Source organism: Budorcas taxicolor, chromosome 10, assembly GCF_023091745.1.
Source record: "Budorcas taxicolor isolate Tak-1 chromosome 10, Takin1.1, whole genome shotgun sequence".
Classification (NCBI taxonomy): Eukaryota; Metazoa; Chordata; class Mammalia; order Artiodactyla; family Bovidae; genus Budorcas; species Budorcas taxicolor.
In genome coordinates, this window is record NC_068919.1 from 4,352,921 (window position 1) to 4,371,961 (window position 19,041).

Here is a 19,041-nt window from a genome sequence, read left to right on the forward strand (position 1 = left end):
GGTTTCCGTTAAGTTCTGGTGAAACAGTATAAAATGAAAAAAACATGATTGATGAGCCTAAACAATAAACGATATTTCACATTTTCAAACAAACAAAACAGAGCATGCCCCACCCCATCAGATATCAGAAGCAGGAATGGCCCACTCCAAGGACTTGGCCAAAGAGAAGAGAAATTCCAAAGATACAGTGTTGGGAAGCGGCGGGGGGAAAGGCAGAGATGACTTCTCCAGTCAAGGCATGTGCAACCAGACACAATTCAGCTAGTTTGTGCTGTCTTGCATTTTCTTCCTTTAAAGGAATGGATTCATCCATTCATCAAATCATTCATTCAGTCAATATCCAGCTGCCAGCCCTGGAAAATTAACTGTTGAATCAAGTGAACACACAAGATTCCTTCTTTCCAAACTTCTAGCAGTGACTTCAAACAAGTAAACAGCATATTTACTGAACATTTACTTTGTGCCAGCACTGTTCTAAATAATCTAGAAAAGTAGGTACTATTATCATTTTCATCTCACAGATATAGTTAAGTAACACAAGATCATACAGGTGGGAACTAGAATACAAGCTTGGGTGGCCTGACTCCAGAGATCATCTGGGTAGAAATGTTAAACAGGCAGATGGATAAATGCTGCTGGAGCCCTGGACAAAGACTGGAGCTAAAGATATGAATTTGGTCTTCATCTCCAGGTAGAAAATATCATAAAAGACCTAACGAGGCTGCTCAGGAAGAGTACAAACTGGAGTCTGGAAAGTGAGGCCTAGAACTCTCCAACATATATGACGTGGAAGGTGGGAGAGGTCTGTAAGAAGGGGAGAGGTCCGCAATCCTATGGAAGGAAGTGTTTCAAGAAGGAGAGGATGATCAACTGTGCTCTGCTGCCCAGAGGCTGTGACATGACAACAGAACTGATGGTTAGATTTGACAATGGGGAGGCCACTGGACACTCTTAAGGGAATGTGGCAACAATATGCAAAATACCTGCTTTAAGATTTTTCCTGTTTTGTTAGGATGAAAAATTCCCCAAAACAAAACAGTTAAGAATCTCATAACCTTCATTATCTCCTCCATGATCTCAGCCAGGCTTTGATCCTGGTTCCTCAGCTCCTCCCTACTCAGAATGGGTTAATCTGGTCCACGCCTCTCTCCTACCATCTCTGGTTACCTGAAGTATTATTCCTGGGCTTGTGGAAACGTTACTCCAGTCGTCGCCTGTATGGTTGCATGGCCTTCTCTCCTGTATGCCTGTGTCTCTGTGTCCAAATTTCCCTCTTCTTATAAGGGCAGCAGTCATTGGATTAGGGTTCTTTCTAATCACATATGACCTGATGTTAACTTTATTACATCTGCAAAGACCTGGTTTCTAAATAAGGTCACATTCAGAGATACTGGGCATTAGGACTTCAGCATATCTCTTTAGGGGACACAGTCCCACTCTTAGCACGTATATAATGCTCTACACCTCACTCTGTCTAACTTAATATATCTTGTAACTCTATAAAGAAAGCTGAGAGCCAAAGAACTGACGCATTTGAACTGTGGTATTGGAGAAGACTCTTGAGAGTCTCTTGGACTGGACAAGACCCTGATGCTGGGAAAGATTGAAGGCGGAAGGAGAAGGGGACGACAGAGGATGAGATGGTTGGATGGCATCACCAACTCGATGGACATGAGTTTGAGCGAGCTCCGGGAGTTGGTGATGGACAGGGAGGCCTGGCGTGCTGCCGTCCATGGGGTCACAGAGAGTCGGACATGACTGAGCGACTGAACTGACTGAACTGATTCTGTAACTCCTTGAAGTAAGTTCACAGAAATATTCCTTATTTTTAAAAAATGAATGCATAATACTCTTATTCTAGGAAAGATTTAAGGCAGAAGGAGAAGGGGGTGGCAGAGGAAGAGATGGTTAGATAGCATCGCCAACTCAATGGACATGAATTTGAGCATGGAGTCACAAAGAGTTGGACACGACTTAGTGACTGAACGACAACCACAATGCTCGTATTTCACTCAGCTAGTCATCTATCTGGCTTCCCTGGTGGCTCAGACAGTAAAGAATCTGCCTTCAGTGCAGGAGACCTGGGTTTGATTCTTGGGTTGGGAAGATCCCCTGGAGAAGCCAATGGCAACTCACTTCAGTATTGTTGCCTGGAGAATCCCATGGACAGAGGAGCCTGACGGGGTACAGTCCATGGGGTTGCAAAGAGCTGGACACAACTGAGGAACTACACTTTCACTTTCAGTCATTTATTGACACACTGAGGATAGGTTATTTCTAATCTTTTGCAGTTACAGTGTTGGGGAAGAAATTTTTTTCCTCTGCCTTTCTAGGTTCTTCTTGTAGTCTAATAATTAAATTGACATGAGACAGATTAACAGAAAATGGCCAAATTTTAACTCCACACATATGGGAGTTCATGGAAATGTGAGACTCAAAGAAATGACTAAAGCAGGCAGCCTTTATATTGTTTAGAAAAGAAACAATAGATTTCTTTGTGAAGAACTGACAAAGACACTTAGGCTTGGGTACTAATGAGTGAAGAAACAAAGCAGAGTCGTCTCTGTCTTGAATTTTCTATCCCTGGACATAAAGATGTCCCATGCCCTGGTGCTCAGAGGCTGCCTTTTGGATGGGAGATTTATTTCCTGATTTCAGGGGGAAGAGGGCAGGGTCAGAATGTCCTTCTTGCACTGGCTCTTTCTCAACTTGAATTCAAAACAATCAATATGTCAAAGTAGCATACTTTGGGTTGGCCTGCCCTGAACTCCATCACAAGTAATGATCATTAGTATTTCATATCTGGGGAAGTGTAGCTTCAGTGGAATTGCTGAGTCAAATGATAAATGCAAAGGCAATGTAGTTAGATATTGCTAAATTCCCTTCCATAGAAAGTTGTACCATTTTGCACTCCCACTAGCTTTGCCTAAGGGTGCCTGTTTCCTTATTATTTGCCATCACAGTTCTTCAAATTTTTGTATTTTAGACAATCTCAATAGGTGAGACATAGTATGTGTAAGTAATTTTAATATGCCTTTCTCTTAGTATGAATGAAGCTCTTTTTTGTAAGTTGAAGGACATCGGCTTTTTCTTTAAATTCTGTTCATATCTTTCCTCAATGGTATTTGGTCTTTCTCTTTCCAGTTTATAAGAGCTCTTTATCACTTAAGTGATTGTGATTTTTTTGATATAAATTACAAATATTTTCTTCTGGATTTTAATTTGATTAGTGACTTTTGCTTTTTTCCCCCTTTGCTTTGAAAAGTTTATTTTTATGGAGTCAAGTCTGTCAGTGTTTTAGTATTTTCTTTGGTGCTTCTGGATTGGTAATCATAGTTGGAAAGGTTTTTCTCACTTCCAGTTTATAAAGAAAGGAATCTGTTTTCTTTTGCAGTTTTATTTTTTACATATAGATGTCTGGATTATTTGGATTTCATTCTGGTATCCAGGATGACATATGGATTCAATTTTACTTTTCCCAAATGGCTATCTAGTTATGCCAAAAACATTTATTAAAAACAGTATATTTTCACCAGTGACTTGAGGTATCACTTTTCCCATATGATTGTTCTATGTTAAATTTTTTATTCTAGTCTGCCATTCTGTATATCTAGTTATGTGTCAATGAAAGCGCCTTTTTAAATTTACAGGGCAATGATAAAATGTTTTAGTATCATACAGGGCTAGTTCCTCTCATTGTTCTTTACGGGATTTTTCTGCCTTTTCCTGACCCCCAAAGAACTTTAGAATCAAGAGTCTACTTTAAGAGAAGAATCTTAATATTCTTAATGGAATTACATTAAATGTTTTCTTAACTTGGGGAGAATTTACATATGTATGATGTAGACTTGCCCTACCCGTGAACAAAGGCCTTTCATTTGTTCAAGGCTACTTTTGCACCTGTGAGGAATGAGTATTTTAAGCTTATTCCTAGGTTTTAATAATTTTCTATTGCAACTACAGGTGTGATTTACCCTCCCTTGATATCCTCTAGTGTTATTCTTTGGATATATAAACACTGTTGATTTTTCTTTGTTAGTTTTTTATATTGCTACTTTAATCAATTCTTTTAATTTGGGTTGTACAATTAAGAATGATTTCTTAATTTTATATTTTTACATTAGGGTTTCCCTTTATACAATTACATTATCTGCAAATAGAGATAATGTCATCTGTTTCTTTCCAGTTCTCACACTTACTCCAGACAGGAAGACAGAAGAAGGCTGTCAATTTGGGCTCCCCTTCCCAGGTGGGGCTAGTGATAAAGAACCTGCCTGCCAAAACAGGAAACATAAGAGACCTGGGTTCAATCCCTGGGTCAGGAAGATCCCCTGGAGGAGGGCATGACTACCCCCTCCAGTATTGTTGCCTGGAGAATCCCATGGAGAGAGGAGCATGGTGGGCTACACTCCATGGGGTCGCACAGTCAGACACAACTGAAGCAACCAGCACGGTCAGATTATGGAACAAGGACTTAGAAGAGGCAAATGTTTTGTCTTAATAATTATGTAGAGATCACTATTGCATGATGAAACAGTTATGACCCATTCCAAAGTCACAGAATAATATGCCGAAAATGTGTGGAACTGCTCCAGACAGTTAAGCAAAATCACATATACTCTTATGCCTGGGTACTGGATTTATTCTTTTATATAAGGCTTAATTAATAACAAAATATTTGTATTATCTTCTTAAACACTAACAAATGGATAATTGTATGATGAGCTATAGAATTCATCAGTATAAACTGACAGGGCTAGAATAAGGTTGTCTCATATTGACTTCAGAAATTAGAATACAAGCTAACTGATGTTACCTATATAGCGTTAGTCGCTCAGTCGTGTCCGACTCTGTGACCCAGTGGACTGTAGCCCACCAGGCTCCTCTGTCCACGGGATTTCCCAGGCAAGGATACTGGTGTGGGTTGCCATTCAAGATTCCTTCTCCAGGGGATCTTCCCAACCCAGGGATTGAACCCGGGTCTTCTGCACTGCAGGCAGATTCTTTACCACTGAGCCACCAGGCAAGCCCTATTACCTATGTAAAAGATGATAACTTCTCAACAATTTTCATTTCATTCTCAAATAAAAACAGCTGAACGCCTTCTACTAACCATTAAATGACTATCCCCATGCAAAATGTTCAATTGTTTAAACAGCTATATTCTTAGAAACTGAAAAGAGAAAGTGATTTAAAGAGTTCCCAGTCTTTCAGCTCTTTTTTTATAGTTTTTTTGTAATATTAGAGTTCCTTAACCAAATACTCTTCAACAGGCTGTCAGTTCCCTAGGGGAGGGCCAGAAATATTTACTGTTGAACAATAACAACAACAGCAGCCAAAGCGACAACAGTGGATCTTTACATCAGATGAAACTGTTACGACAATTTGAGAGTAGGTCTAGATAAAAGGGGAAAATGTGACTATTTACTTTAAAAATAATAATCCTCACTTTTGATGACCTATTGGTGCCAAACACTCTTATCAACACACATAACTACTCTTTGCTATAAATAAATGAAGTTTGAGAATCTTAGTCAATAAACTTTCTAAGATAATATAGCTAGAATATGGCAGAGCCAAGCATCAAGCCTGGATCTGACTTGGATCTAACTTAATAGTTAAAATTATTTTCCTAAAGCAAAAACAAAAGCAAACAAAAAACCTCTAAGTCTCTTTTTTTCTTTTGAAAAATATTTTTTTTCCCTGGGAGACAAGTAAAAATAAAGAAGAGAATCACTTGTGTTTGAATGGATGTTGGTTATTTTTGTTCGGGTGGTCCTAGGTTTACATCTTTCAAATCAGCCTTAGGAAATGAAAAATCTTTAGTATGGTTGACAGTTTTATGACTACACCCCTTAATCCCAATAGAGCAATTTTCCCTGAAAATTCAAACCCATCTGATGAACATGAACCTACCATTAAAAATTAATTTCAGAAGATGTTGCAGGGTCATTCTTCTACAGTTGGATAGAAAATTAAACTCATGCATCATACATATATATTCCCTTGGATTTATACCAAAAAATGTCAGGAACTCCTGGCTCATAGGAACATAATAAATTTTCAATGACTTATTTACTCTTACTTGAGAATTTTAAATCAAAAACATTTCTTTATATAAATGTGAAAGTTAATAAATTGTACATCATGAAAATAATACAGAAAATATTACTGAATGGTTGGGACTTCTGTAATGTTTGAGGTTTATTTACAATTATATATATTAATTTGAGCAGCTATATACTGGCTACCTCTGGGCTTCTTTTTATGTGAGAAAAAGAACTATTTTTTAAACCAGTGTTTTTTGAATTTTTGTTACACATAGACTGAGATAATCTTAACATTTTAATACTAGCTGGTGCTTATGTCGCTTCAGTTATGTCCGACTCTTTGCAACTCCATGGACCACAGCCCACCAGGCTCCTCTGGCTATGGAATCTTCCTGGCAAGAATACTGGAGTGAGTTGCCATGCCCTCCTCCAGGGGATCTTCTTGACCCAGGGATTGAACCTATGTCTTCTGTGTCTCCTGCACTGCAGGTGAATTCTTTACTGCTGAGCCACAGGGGAGGCCCCAGATGGTGCTTCTGCATGCATGCCGGATCAGTGGTGTCGGACTCTTTGCGGCCCCATGGACTGTCAGGCTCCTCTGTCCATGGGAGTCTTCAGGCAAGAATACTGGAGTGGGTTGACATTTCCTTCTACAGTGCTTATAACATATAACAGAAAGGAAATGTCTAGTGATAGGCAAAATTTGGAGCACAAAGACACTATATGACTTGCTCACATTGGAAGGAAAATCAATAAGTGTTAGGGCCATTATCAGTGAAAGACTATAGATATCAAACCAGGTTTCCAAGGACAGGAAAATACAAGGAAGTGGACAGCCCACCCTGACTTGGGCAGCACTGAAAGATTGCTCAGAGGGTGATACAGATCTGTCTGCAGGAAGTACTTGGTGAAAACCTTAGTGGAATCAAGAGAGAAAGAAAGAAAAAAAGGAAAGGTTTTGGTTTTGAACAAATATGTACAGCCAAGTGTGTGCCTGACTTGGCTATTGGTCAGTGTAAATGAGTAAGATTTGCTTCCTCTGTCTGTCAATATTTCTGCAAAGGCTAGTCCTTAGCTTGGGAGGCAGGAGTGCTCAATTACTTGGCAGAGTTTGGGACTGTAGCTATCAGACATCTATTGCAGAATTGTTTTCCTTCTTTAAGGCTGTCAGGCCATGGGGAGACTATATGAAGAAGGGCACAGACAGGAGCTTTCAATATGGAGTAGATTAGATGATGGATTGATAAGATAATTCCAATTGACATATCCTGAAATGTATTCATTGGAAGCATAGATTATACTTTTTTTTTAACACTCATGAAGTGGGTCATTTTTGTCACAAAAACGACCATATATTTAGGCCACCAAAACCTCAATAAACGTCAAAAAGCAGAAACAATGCAGATATAATCCTCTGATCACACACCCACATACACAAAACTGAAAAGACATAAAGACTCTATTACATAAATATTTAAGACTCCCAAGTCAAAGAAAATATGAAAACTAAAACTGCAATCTAATTAAAATACATTGGTAACACTACAAACCAACATCCATGGAATACAGCTAAATCCATCCTCAGAAGAAAATAAGCAATTTCAGTATTTATATTAGTAAATAAGGAAGAATAAAAATAAATGAACTAACCATTCAACTCAAGAAGATGGGGAAAAAATCAATAATCAGAACAGGAAAAAAGGAGAAATGAATTAAGAAATATAAAAAAAAATTAAATAAAAAACAGGGAAATGACAATTCTAATGAATAAATTTAACCAGTTAAGACAGATAAATCACTAGCTAACATGATCAAGAATTAAAATCAAGAAAGCCCCACTAAACATACATAAGAAAAATGAAAGAAAAGAAAAATCACAGGAGGCAACTTTGCTCACAATTGTCTGCAAATAAATTTGAAAATCCAGATGAAATGGATCATTTCTCTAAGAAAATACAACTTACTAAAGTTGGAAAATTAAAAATCTACATTAAATATTAAAAACCTAAAAAAAAGGAAAAAATATTAAAATGGTAGGCTCCCAAAGAGCACCAGGCCCAGAGGACTTCATAGACTAATATTATGAAACTTAACAGAACAAACAGCCTCTAATGCATTTTAAATTGTTCCAGAGCCGAGATAAAGAGTGGAAAACTTCCAAATTCTAATAGCAGCATATGTTTGTTACCAAAAACTGACAGCAATAGCACAAAAAAGAAATTAGTTATGAATATTGATGCAGAAAGTGTTTACCAAGTTTCAGCAAACAGAATCCAGTAACATATTGGAAGAATTAAAAGAAAACTACTTTGTCCCCACCCAGTATCATAAGAGCGTTTCAGTATAATTTCCCATTACGCAGTGGTTGGGTACCACCCGCTGGCTCACTCAGCATCTATTTCAGCTTCTTTTGGTGTGCCATCTATACTGCAGAGACGGAAAAGCTCCGAATCCTCATTTCCCAGGCTCCCTTGTAGTTAGGGTTTGCAATGTAAAATCTATTTTGCTAATCAGATGCATTTGTGTGAAATTCCACTTCAGAACTCAACTGAGTAGGGGAAGACACATTGGTGAGGCACATTTTTCCAGGACACATCACAGCAGACGCAGTAAAACCCTGCAGCTGCCAATTCTAGCATCAGTTTCCTTATTCAGAGGTATGAGAGAGAAGAAGGTATGTTCCTGCAGCTAAGAATTCTGGTAGCAACTTCTTGTTCCCAGACCACACGAAGACAGTGTGCTCTTGGAGCTAAGAGTGCAGGCGTGACCTCCTACTATGGCAGGGGGACTGGGTCTCCTGGTGGGTCAGGTCTACAGTGTGGATTTGGGCGATATTCCCAGAGGAGCTTGCACCTCCAGCTCTCCACTGATTCAGAAGCAGTTTATTCCCTGTATTAAATCCCTTTCAATCCCTTTCACTTTTCTGCAGGTGAATTCTGGCTGATAAAATAGGTTAAAAGGGAGAAAAAGTATACAATTTTCTTCAAATATGCTGGAAAGGCATTTGATGAATTTCAACATCCATAATTAATTTTTAAAATCTTCACAACATAGGAAAGATAAATATTTCTTAAAAGCCAGTATCTATGTTTAATGAGGAAACACTAGAAGTATTCCCATTAAAATCAACAACAAGACAATTATGTCCACAGTCACCACTATTATTTAGCATAACTCTAGAGGCTTAACCAATGCAATTAGACAAGAGAAATATATAAGAGGTAACAACACTGGAAGAGTGGTACATTATTATTATTAATAGATAACTGTATACCTGCAAAACCCAATAAACTCAGTTAAAAATCTGTTGTAAACAATATGAGAACTTATGAGATGGATGGATACCAGATTAGTGTGCAAAAATGAACTGCCTTCATTTATACAAACAACCAGTCAGAAGACATCATGGATATGCAAGTTTAAAAAAAAGCAAAAAAAGAAAAAAAAGACATGAACACCAAAATTGCAATAGCCAAAAAGGAAAATATCTAAAGTTAAACCGAAACACAGGGCCTAACAAAGATGACATTGAAATTAGTAACTCTTTTAGAGAGAACTTATATGAAAGGATAACTTTCTTACCTATGTATGTCTGAAAGTGCTTTTATTTTGCTCGTACCTGAAGGAGAGAGCCTGGCTCAGTAGAGTACTCTAGAGAAAGAAAGAAATTCTCCCTCAGAAACACTGAAGATATCGTTCTCTTTTCTATTCTACCCAGTATTGCCACTGAGAAGTCCAGGAACAATCTGATTCTTTTCCATCTATAGCTAATCTCGTCGTTTAACTTGGAAGCTCTTTAGAAAAGAAAAAACAAAAGCAAATCATCTTGCTATTTACTGTCAGAAATCTGAGCAGAACTCAAAGCCTGCCAAATCTAGGAGAGCATGCTCTCTCCTGGATTTGTTCTCTAGAGTGTTCTCTCCATTACATCTGACCCCAGGATGCCTATTTAATGTAGAAAATCGAACATCAAAAGTGTAAGCAAAATTAATCTTCAACCTGTTCAGTTCATATTCTTTAATGATTTCTTAGCAGTGAAATTTGAGAACCTCATCTTTGCTTCTCATTCCCAAACAGAAAACTGCATTTTCGTTTTTATCCACCAGATGGCACCTGAGAGACAATAATCAACAGTAGAGAGACTATGATTCTTAACAAAAAAATATTTTCATCTTTTATGCATGAAAATTAGAATGTTCTTCTTAGGATCTATCACCATTTAGGGTATGAAGGCACATACCAGTTAAAACCCAGGCAGGAAAATAAAAACATTTACTCACATATTCAGATTCTCAAATACAGTCAACTGACATTCAGTCTCTCAAATAGATTTCACTTTCCCAAATTTTATACTAAATCTAAGAAGTCTTTTTAGTGAAAATTGTTAGAATAGTTTTTAATACTACTAATTTCTATATGATATAAACAGTTAAAAAAAACTCAACTACTTATTTCAGAATATAAACCAAAAGATTAGACACTTGTAACTTTGACGTTCACAAGTTAATGTTTACCAATAATTTTGTTCATCTTTGGTAGTCTCTTATTCCCTATTGTGTGTGAGCAGACTCCTTAAATGACCTACAAATCCTGCATTTTGTGGCCCTGTCCATCTTCCTGTTTCCCTCTTCGTCTAAACAGAAAATTAGAACATATTTGGACACATATACTAAATGAGGACTAACTTTAGACAGAGTTACCAAATACAAGAGCAAATAAATGTCTTTTTTTTTAACAACTATTTTTGTCCACTGGCCAAGTGGTATGTAGATAACAAAACCACTGGTCATTCATGAAGCAAATCTTAGGTGACATTACACTTATATTTTTTTCAGTAGGAATTTTTTTTTTATCACCTTCATTCACTCACTCAGGAATCAAGCACAGATACAACACTAAATCCTTTCGTAGGTTTCTCTTCCTTCCTGGGGAAATTACTGGGCTTTTTCAGGTAGGACACTGCAGTGCAATTACCACCTCTTAGCTGGGTGCAAGGGTAGCTCTTCCAGTCAGGAAAGAGCTTGGATGGGGGACTTTCCCAAGCACTGCCACAGCATTGCACAGGGATCATGAATGGAATCATTCCATGAGTCATCCCATAAGTATTAATCACATATTCAGCAGCTGTTTTATTGAATAATCATTAAGTGCCAGTTACACTGACTTAAGCTGGGGCTACAACGCCAAATGAGACATGTCCTTGCCCCTAAAATGCTTACGATCCTTTAGGGAAGACAGATGTTCAAGGAAAACCAACAAGTGAAGTCCAGCGTGGCCCACATAAATACGATGTACAGCTTATTATGGGAATACCTAACCCAGTGTAAATTAAATTTGGGATCAGAGGTCCTCAAGACAGTTTTCTTAAAGAGGAGACACCCAAGCTTAGTTTTCAAGGACAAAAAAAGGGCAAACAACTTTTCAGAAGAGAAAATAATCTGAGAGAGGGCACAGAGAAATGAGACCCAATGGCTCATTTAGGGAACTAGAAGACAGTTAACTAGAAGCTAGTTAATCCCTCCATTGCCACTCTCACAACCCAGCCCCACCCAGTGAATAATTCCTTTTTTTTTTTTTTGGCACATGAGAAAAAAATAGAGATAATAGAAAAGTTTCAAAATGAGTGACAGTTATAGGAAACACAGGTTTACAAATCAGCACAAGCTGCTATTACCAGTTCTCTAGAGAAAATAATTGATTCTAGTGAGACTATATTGCATCTGCAAGAGATGTTCTTGTACTCTGGGTTGCAAGAAGCCTACAGGAAAAGCTGATGAGCTGCCACTTTCTAAGGAGAAGCCATGTCAGGAAAGCGACAGTGAGGGGAAGTGTAGCGAGGGAGGCTGGAGTGCGCCTGTGGTTGGTAACACGTAGAGTTAAGCTCCATCTCATGGGATGTGTTCAGTAAGACCAGATAAGCTACTGCATCGCAAGGCAGCCAATCAGGGGAAGGGAAAGGGAAGGAACTGATCTGTTAGCTCTTTCCCACTCCTCATTTTCCCGCTGGTCATGAGTCTGCCCCGTGGAGCGTTAACTACCCTGGCAAGGCATGACTCACTCTCCCCAGGCATGGAGGGGAAGCTGAGGTCATACTGCTTCACTGAAGCGGGCATTCGTCATGTTATTTGGCTACTCATTACCTTTGGGCTCATTTCGTATTTGGAGAATGTACTAATTTAAGAGTCTGCTCTCCAGAGAAGTCATAAACTCTTTTGGCACCTTAGATTTGAGGATGTAGGGTCCAGATTCTGCCAATCAGACCCACCTGACTGAGAACTCCATGGGGAAGTGAGCTCGGCAGCGCCTTCTAGAGGCCATGGCCAGAGGTCCTAGCAGGAGCCTTTCGTTTCTAGCACTGGGGTGGGAGGACCCTGGGAGACAGGGACAGCGGGGTATCCTCTAGAGCCATCCTCCTATGTAACCTGCACGTGGCTCCCGGTCTCAGAGCATCCATGGTTGATTCTCTTGTCCTCACTAAGATTCTGAGAACTACTTAAAACCTTTAATAAAACTTTTCTTTTTTTTTTTTGCTTAAACTAACCAGAGTATGTGTTTTTTTAACTCAGGAACCTTGAAAGATTGATGTAGCCTAAAAACAAATTTGGAGTTGTCTTTAAATCATGACATACTTCTAATCTTAGATTTGCTCATTTATGTGAAACATGTCACATTAATTTCAATTCCATATCCTATAATCGAAGAGTCTTAGGCATAGAAGGATCCTTTCAGACACATTTTATCACTTACCGTTGGCTTTGAGCAGATCTTCATATCATACCCATGCTCATTTGAGGGAACCAAGTCTCTCCTGGAACAAACAAACTAAAGGTAATTTTTACTAGTTCAAATGTTTTTGTCAGCCATCCAATGAGCAGGGCTGAGAGGCCACTCTTGGGAAATTTTATTTATCTGAGAGACAGGTGAAGGGCCTACAGGCTGTAACCTAATTTAGTCAAACACTTCTGGTAGAAAAAAGAGCAGCGACCTATAAATCAGTAATTTTACTGTGATATCTAGAGAAACCAGGTCACTGTCTCCAGCCCTAGGTTTGTCCCCTGGTCTCTTAGCATTTAACTATGTCATGAATTTCCTTTGGATAAGGTTTATTAACAAACTTAAAGGGAAGAATCAAAAACTTAAGGCAAAACCCACAGTGAAGATCCACAGTGAAAAACAAAAGCGCTGGGACAAAATATCTTTGACCAGCACTGTTAAAACAAGCCTGTCAAATGCCAGGAGTTTATCCAGGGGACTTGAGGAGTTCACTTTAGGGAAATAGTCAAATGGCCCATAACACTGTCTTGATTCAAATTCAAGTTCACCAGATATTTCTCAACTGAGAGAGGTCCCAGTGAAGCAGCTGAGGGTTTATGGACTCTTGCTTTCGTACGTGCATGCTAAGTTGCTTCAGTCATGGCCAACTGCATGGGACCCTATGGACTGTAGCCCACCAGGCTCCTCTATCCATGGGATTTTCCAGGCAAGAACACTGGAGTGGGTTGCCGTGCCCTCCTCCAGGATGGACTCTTGAGTCAGACCTAAATTCAAACCTAGATTCTCCCATTGACCCACTAGCTGTGCAAACCTTGGGCAAATTACTTAACTGTTTCCGGTCATTGTCTTTGCGTGTCTGGGTGGGTTGTTTGTGAGGTTTAAATAAGGTGATTGTTTAAATAAGGTTGTAGAGCCGTCTGCACCCTGGCAGAGCCCAGCAAGAGCCCCAGAGCCTCAGGCCCTGTTTTCCTGCACATGCTCTCTCAGAGGAGCACTCTGTGGAAAAAGCGAAATGCGTGGTTCCAGGAAAGACTGGCCTTTCTAAGCCACTAAATAGATGAAAAGCTTTCTTTTGTTTTATAAACTCCATTTAGAAAATGTATTTTGTTACATGATTAGAGCAAATACCCAATATTTAATTTGCTTCAGTAAAATCAGGGGCCAATCCTCTTTCAGTTCATTAAAAATAAAATCCTACTGGAAGACACACTTCTCATCTGTCCCACTTTGAAATTCTCACTCAAATCTGTATCTATGAGAAATTCAGATTTCTTGCTAGAGTTAATATTCCTTAAGTCTGTTCAGACCAACATTCAATAATTTACATGAAGAATATTAAAGCTTGGTCAAGACTATAACATTTTCAGATCATCTGTTTGACATTTAAAACTTCCAGATTTAAATATGGAATTGAATTTATTTGTGTGTGTGTTTTTTTTAGATAATTGTCTAGTATGTAAGTTCTGTGTTTTTTGGGGTTTTTTTTGCATAATTATCTGTCTCTTTTCACCAGTATAGAAGTTCTATTCTAAAATCTTACCTGGTACATAGTAGGAACTTAATAAGTCACTGTTGAGTGAATGAATGGTGAATGAACCAGTAAGCTTTTTGCCACACTTTTTGCCATCTGGGCTAGAAAATAAGATCTGTACTAGGGTAAGCTTCTTTCATCTAAATACACAGAATATTACATGTAGTTTTTCTTTTCATTAAATTATTTTAAACTCTTCCCTGTTTTTGATTTCTCAAGTTTATCTAGAGCTTTTCACGTGTATGAACTGTGTACATTTTACCTTGCATGCAGATTTAAACACATTTCAATGACAATATGCATGTACTATTGACAAATGATTTAGACATGTTTGGTCCTAAGAGACATACCTGAAGAACAGATGGGTGCTTTCACGGTAGCCTTGGTTTGCCAGTATAGATAATTTAAGAGGCTGTTTAGATCTCACATTCTGTGTGGAATATTTGTCTAATTTTTGTAATAATGCAAAAGAACTTATGGTTGAGGTCTTTCCAATAGTTAATGACATCATTTCTTCCATATGACAAATCCAGTTTTAGTTTTTGTGAAAATATGAGAGAACTACTCTCGCATACGTAGCTTCCTAGGTGGCACAGACTCTGCCTGTCAATGTAGGAGATGTAAGAGATGTGGGTTTGGTACCTGGGTCAGGACGATTCTCTGGAGTAGGAAATGGCAACGCACTCTGGTATTCTTGTCAACAAAATTCCATGGACAGAGGGACATACAGTCCATGGGGTCACAAAGAGTCAGACATGACTGAGAGAAGGAGCACGCACGCTCACATACAACATGATTTTCCTTAATGGGCTTTTATATGTTAATAACATTTTACGTTGTTTGTTTTTTTTTTAACTGGAAATGGAACCATTAACCAAAAGTTCAAAAGTGTTTATAAGTGATTCTTGTTCTCTTCTGAAAGAGGGACTTGATTGACCTTTTGACCACGTTGCTAGAGGAAAAACTACCTGAAAGGAAAAAATTACCTGCAGACATGTTGGTGAACTCAGCACTGGGGGAAATTTCATTTGTCTGCTGGCCTTAATGGCACTTTGATGAAGATTAACAAGGAGGAATGGAATTGCTAGTTAAAACACACTTCCATAGACTTTTCAAGTAGGAAAGCCCAGCCTAAGTGGCAGGAGACAGGATGCACCTATCCGGACATCATCTTTTGGAAGCACATCCAGGAGACCTCTGCTTGACACAGTCTCTGCCACCTTATACTAACAACACTCCACTATACCTTGCTTTTTGACCCAAATTAATTTTCCCTAGAAAGTTCTTATTTTTTATTCATGTTTGTTTCTTTCTTTTTTTTTTTTTTTACCATTCTTTACCTCAGACTTTTGGTAAATTGTGAGGTAAAAACCTTGCCGACTCATTCATTCTTCATCAAACAACTACTTATTAAGGACCAACCATGTACCAGGGAAATTCTAGGTTCTCACAGAGTTCATGTACTCATGGAAGAAGATGGTTATCAAATAAGCAAATAAGATCATTTCAGTTAGCAGTGACGGCTCTGCACAGAATGGAACAGGAAGATGTCATGGAGAACGTGAGTGGGAGATCTTGAGAGAAAACGGGTTGGGGGAGTGCCATCTGAGCTGAGATGCGAGCAGGACGCGGCAGCCCCGTGGAGATGCGGGGACACGGTGTGCCAGGCAGGCAGAAGGGCGAGGGGAGCAGGCACACACAGCCCGGGCGGGGGAGCCTGACACACGCCGGGAAGGAAAGCAGGCTTACGTGATGGATCCCCGTGAGCAGGCGGGAGGAGGGTGGCAAACTGAGGTCAGAGAAGTGGCAGAGCGGGATCGCAGAATTCTGATTTTGGGTTAAAATGAGAAGCTGGTGAAAGATTTTAGTCAAAGGAGGGACGTAATCTGGTCTGTGTCTTCACAGATGGAGCGGCATGCTGTGTGACAAATGGATCTATGTTAGCTTTGTGATTTGGGCTGATATCAACTCACCTAGGAGTTCTCCTCGGGTGAGTGAAAGGGCTGTTATTTTTATTTTCTGTTTTTGGCAAATCCGGATTAGTTTCTCTTTCTCCTTATCTTTAGACGTGACCTCCAGAAACAGCAGGGCCTTCTGGGTGATAACCTTTCCCATCCCCAGAGGACATGAGCATCACGACCTAGTCGAGGAGAGAAGCAGTCCGCTGCCTCATGATTTCCTAGCAAACGCATCTGTTGGTCTGACCTGGGAAAGCCATGCTGCAGCTCTGCCAAGACCCGGCACTTTTGACAGGTCAGCTATACTCAGTTAATCAGAGTGACTGCAGTTTTCTCTGAAAGTAGGGAACAGTTCTATCAGGTTACTGCCCTCATGACTGAGGCCTGTAACAGAGGCCTAAGACATGCCCAACCGTGTGGCTTTCCGTAGTGTGAGGCTTCAGAATGACGACTGAAGGATAAACTACTTGAAGTCTGAACTGCACTAGGCCCTCAATGGATGGGGCGAAACTGTGCCCCAAGACTTCTGTGTCAACTTTATTAACAGTGACAACAACAGTCACCACTTCCTAAACACTGAGTTTTCCCCAAGCATTCATCCAACTCAGGTGTTGGCAAACTTTTGTAAAGGACCAGACAGAAAATGTTTTCAGTCTGTGGGCCAGATGGTCTTGTTGCAAGCAGAGCTCAATTCTGCTGTTGCAGTGAGAAGGCAGCCAGAGGTAACAGGGAAGGAACGGGAATGGCTATGTTCCAGCGACACTGAATTTTCCCAAACAGGGGTGGGGCTGGATGAGGTCCACAGGACACAGCTTGATGGCCCCCGATCTAAATGACTTACTTGTATTAACTTACTTGATCTTCAAAGCACTCCAATCATACCCTTTAATTTACAGATGAACTGTGGCACAGAGAGGTCATATAGATGGGATGGCACAGCTCATACCCTACAGCTGAAGTTCACACCCACACTGCATGACCCACAGAGCATAGAGTCACTTCAAGTGTGGCATGGCCAGGACTTGCCCTGGGCTTACCTATCTACAGACTCCATCAACAAGTTTTACAGGTTATCTGGATTCTTTATAAGATGCCTACCTCACAGGACTGTCAGAGAACAAAGTGTTAGGGAATGTAATGAGGCAAACAACACGATGCTTGGATCAGCACAGTGCTTTGCAGGACCTGTCAAGTCACTGCACACTGGGTCCTTTACGTGATATTTGAGGGGTACCTGTGGTCTCTGGGCTATTGGGGGCACTTGTGCCTGGGTATGCATGAACATCTGGGCAGTTCATGGAAGAACTATAATATTAGCAGCCACATGGAACAACAGACTGGTTCAAAATTGGGAAAGGAGCACGTCAAGGCTGTATCTTGTCACCCTGCTTATTTAACTTATATGCAGAGTACATCATGCGAAATGCTGGGCTGGATGAAGCACAAGCTAGAATCAAGATTGCCAGGAGAATTACCAATAACCTAAGATATGCAGATGACACCACTCTTATGGAAGAAAGTGAAGAAGAACTAAAGAGCCTCTTAATGAAAGTGAAAGCCTCTTGATGAGAGTGAAAAAGTTGGCTTAAAGCTCAACATTCAGAAAACTAAGATCCTGGCATCCGGTCCCATCACTTCATGGCAAATAGATGGGGAAACAGTGGAAATAGTGGCAGACTTTATTTTTGGGGGCTCCAAAATCACTGAAGATGGTGACTGCAGCCATGAAATTAAAAGATGCTTGCTCCTTGGAAGAAAAGTTATGACCAAACTAGACAGCATATTAAAAAGCAGAGACATTACTTTGCCTGCAAAGGTCCATCTAGTCAAAGCTATGGTTTTTCCAGTAGTCATGTATGGATGTGAGAGTTGGACCATAAAGAAGGCCGAATGCCAAAGAATTGATGCTTTTGAGCTGTGGTGCTGGAGAAGACTCTTGAGAATCCCTTGGACTGCAAGAAGATCCAACCAGTCCATCCTAAAGGAGATCAGTCCTGAATATTCATTAGAAGGACTGGTGCTGAAGCTCCAATACTTTGGCCACCTGATGTGACGAGCTGACTCATTAGAAAAAACCCTGATGCTGGGAAAGAGTGAAGGCAGGAGGAGAAGGGGATGATAGAGGATGAGTTGTTTGGGATCACTGACTCAATGGACATGAATTTGAGCCAGCTCTGAGAGATAGTGAAGGACAGGGAAGCCTGGCGTGCTGCAGTCCCTGGGGTTGTGAAGAGTTGGACTTGACTGAGGACTGAACAGCAAGAACACAGTGTTCTCCGGGCTTCCCAGGGGGCTCAGTGGTAAAGAACCTGCCTGCCAGTGCAGGAGATGCAAGTTTGATCCCTGGGTCGGGAAGATCCCCCAGAGGAGGAAATGGCAACCCCTTCCAATGTTCTTGCTTGAAAAATTCCATGAACAGAGGAGTCTGGGGGGCTACAGTCCATGGGTTCACAAAGAGTCGAACACAACTGAGCATACACACAAGATTTTTATACTTCTGTTTTTTTCCCCTACATATCCCATGTGATTATTTTGAGGATCAAAGAAATACAGAGAATAGCGGAGAATGAAGAATTTCTGGGATAACAGAAATTCGGTAGCATAAACTATATGCTAATAATTCGGTAGCATAAACTATATAGAGTTTATGAGTGAGACATAGAGTGAGACATTTTATGCTTTATTTCCCTAAATATATGGATAAGTATGCTGGGGAATGCTCCTGGAT